Genomic DNA, 3,360 nt, shown 5'->3' with positions numbered 1-3,360 from the left:
ACATTTCAGAGCCTTAATCTCGGGGTCGGGGTTTGGGCCGCCCTTGAACATTTTTTGGGGGCCTACCCGTCAAAATCAGCCTGGCCAGGCGTGTCTTCAAGGCCCAGGGGCAGGGCGAGGTCCTCCCGACGCTTCTTGAAGCTTCTCCCGCCGGGTGGGCAGCCACCCTCCCCTTCCCTCTGACCTGCAGAGAAGCTTCAGGGGGCATTTATTCAATTTGTTAGGAGCCCAGGAGGCGCAGGTGCGCGGTGACTCTGTGGTTCCCAGCACACCCGCCGCCCTCCTTGGTCCTCTCGCTGTCTCAAGCGGGCAGTAATGTTCCAGGTGAGCTTGGGCTCCGAAGACACCCAGTCAGGGAGGGACCGGTAGGGAAGGGCACCGGCCCCTTAGGCCCTTCGCAGTAGGGATCTGAAAAAGGTCTTGAAGAAGTAGAAAGGGAGAGTTGGCAGTAGATCAAAGGGAAAGAAGGAAATCCTAGGAGATTTCCTATCTGAAGGCACCATGACAGAAAGTCCCGCCTCCGCTGGAGCGCCTCCTCACGACGCAGGTGAACCGAGTTCCGGTCTCCATTGGAGACCAAATCAGTTGACTTTGGCTTGACTCCTAGTGAAGAAGCCACCTTTGTCCTCCCCTGTTTAGCTCTTGATCCTGAAGCACTTGATTGTCTCTCCCGCGCTTTCGATGCATTTCAGGGATGCAACTGGGAAATTTGTTTTTAATGCACTTACTTGAAGGAGGAATATTTTAAAGTATTTTTGCAAAGAAAAACGTTTCCTTTTGCATTGAAGACATTCAGATGTGAGGAAAATCACTAGTCCGGGGAAAGCAAATGCTGTTGAGAATGTCTCACAAACACAAGTTACACATCAGCAGGTAGGTTTGACCCTCAGGTTGGGCACATTTTAAGTGGACTGTTGGAACTTAAGATGAATCTAGGACATTCATGATTATTATTTTTAGTTTTTTAGTAAAATTTAATATTTTAAATTTAAATACACATTCTGAAAATTGTGTAAGCAACACAAGAAACCGGCTTTATGCCATATTTACGAACATACGAAAGAAAGATGATATTTGAAATGACAATGCTTCCGCTGGGCGCAGTGGCTCACGCCTGGCGGATGACGAGGTGAGATCGAGACCATCCTGGCTAACACGGTGAAACCCCGTCTCTACTAAAAATGCAAAAAAATTAGCTGGGCATAGTGGTGGGCGCCTGTAGTCCCAGCTACTCGGGAGGCTGAGGCAGGAGAATGGCGTGAACCCGGGAGGCGGAGCTTACAGTGAGCCGAGATCGCGCCACTGCACTCCAGCCTGGGCGACTGAGCAAGACGCCGTCTCAAAAAAAAATTTTTTTTTCTGACGTAATAAGTAAAAGTAATAATAATGAATCACAAAGCTTGTAGTGCATAAAGTAAAAATACGTAACGCTAGGATAAAGGCCAGAAAGGGAAGTATAATGACACTTGAAAGCAGATTATGATAAATTAAAGATGTATCCCAGAAACCCTAAAGCAGCCTCTGAAATAAGAAAAGGGTTATACCTAATAAAGCAACAAAGAAAATGGAATGAAAAAAATCTATGTAAACACTATGCTGGAACAACTACTCCCCAGGCCTCCACACCACTGGTCAATGAGAAGCGTACTTGTAGAATGATGCCTGCAGCATTATTTGTAATCATAAAATAATAGGACCAAGGTAATTTTAAAGATATATGAAAAGGGTTTTATTTATTTAACAAACAGATAATTGAACAAACAACGGAAGCAAGTCCTTTGCCAAAAGAACACAGAGGGTCATGATGATGCTACTCCTCCAGGGATTTCAGGGTTCCCAGACGCCTAGTTTTCTGCCTAGTTCTTCTGGAAGATGTTATTCTCGGGGAGCAATAGGTCCTCGAGTTTGGGACTCTTTCAGGTTCTCTCTCCATTTCCCGATTCTGCTACAATAAACAAACAAACAAAAGCAATTTTCACTTCCAGAAGACCCCGCCGGTGCCTCTTTCAGGAGGTCTGGATGTCTGGTCCACCGCTCCCCGGCTTCTTTCCCAGCTTTTGCTTTTCCGTTCCCCTGCTCTCGCCCTGCTGCCCCACGGCCCGACCACTGCCCGGCTGAGCCCCCGCGGTTCCACCGCGAAGAAGATGCGCCGGAGCCCCTGCCAGTTGCCCGCCCTGCGGGGTGCCCAGAAATCAACGCTTTGTAAAAAGAACGTCCCCATGGAAAAAAATCTCTTGATTTCCACTCTCAGGGTTCTTCAAAGGACTAAAAGCTAAAGGCGACGATGAATTCATTGACAAGTCCTAGTCGTGCCAGACCCTGCTCCCCACGAGGGGACCCACGAGCGACCCTCACCACCATCCCTGCCCTGGTGGAGCCCCCGTGCGGAACACAGGATCCGAAGATGGCAGCGGAAGCTCCTCAGCAGCCCCGAAAGCGACTGGGCAGGGTGGGCACAGGCTCCTTCACTGGGTGAAGGCGGCGCAAAGAACGGGAAGAACCATCGCTGGAGCCCACCGGGCGTTCACCTTCCCTTGAGCCCCCAGGCAGCTCGGGCTGGGTCGCCCACCGGGGAGTTTCCGGAAGCTCCTGAAGCAGGCGAGGGGCAGGGCGGGCGAAGGCCATTCGGCTGTTCCTCCGGCTCCAGAATCTCCTAACGCGCAGGTGTCCAACGTGACCAGCGCGACTCACCGCTCTCATCTCTCTGGTTTTCCAACGCCTTGCTCAGTCGTCCTGCCGGGCAGGCCCCGAGAATGTACGGAAAGGAGCAAGTTTAGCGAGTGGCCCTTCCTGCATCGCCCAGTGAAGCTGGGAACGGTTGTCTCTGTGGCGCAATCGGTTAGCGCGTTCGGCTGTTAACCGAAAGGTTGGTGGTTCGAGCCCACCCAGGGACGATTCTTGGAACTTTTAAAGCATTCACGCATTGTCAATCACTAGACAAATAGAGAGGATTTTATCTTTCCGGAGTCCCAAGACACTGATTTATGACTGATCCATGTCAAGGCCCAGCCCACCTCCCCTACCAGATTCTTAACCGGGTATCTCCTGAAATACTGGGTTTACACTGGTGTAACTCAGGAATCCTGAAACAGAGACCTAGGAACCCACTTCTGGTGTGATAAAATTCTAATTCAGTCTGTTATACGCTTAAACGAGTAATTTACTTGCCTCCATTTTTTCATATTTTAGTAGTAGGAGTCCAGTATTACCTCCAGGACGTGCCTGGATTTCCTGATTGCTCTATCAATAACGTGACCAGTGGAATCATTCATCATGACAGGGATCCTCTCCATTATTTTGAAAACAGTATTTTTCCTCAGTTTGTGCAGGATTTATTTAACCCTTTTCAAAATGTTTTTG

At 49.5% G+C, this 3,360-nt stretch overlaps 1 long non-coding RNA gene and 1 other non-coding gene across 2 annotated transcripts; one reads left to right on the top strand and one right to left on the bottom strand.

Moving 5' to 3' along the window:
- Positions 1-1,702: 1,702 nt before the first annotated feature.
- On the bottom strand, positions 1,703-2,839 carry LOC139364189 (uncharacterized). Its single transcript, XR_011625573.1, has 2 exons — positions 2,692-2,839; positions 1,703-1,945 (listed from the first exon to the last, which is right to left on the bottom strand). It is a non-coding gene; the product is annotated as an uncharacterized lncRNA (long non-coding RNA).
- TRNAN-GUU (transfer RNA asparagine (anticodon GUU)) lies at positions 2,821-2,894 on the top strand. Its single transcript has one exon. It is a non-coding gene; the product is annotated as a tRNA-Asn (tRNA).
- Positions 2,895-3,360: the final 466 nt, after the last annotated feature.

This window comes from Macaca nemestrina, chromosome 1 (assembly GCF_043159975.1).
Source record: "Macaca nemestrina isolate mMacNem1 chromosome 1, mMacNem.hap1, whole genome shotgun sequence".
In the NCBI taxonomy this organism is placed as follows: domain Eukaryota; kingdom Metazoa; phylum Chordata; class Mammalia; order Primates; family Cercopithecidae; genus Macaca; species Macaca nemestrina.
This window is presented reverse-complemented; position numbering and strand designations above follow the sequence as displayed.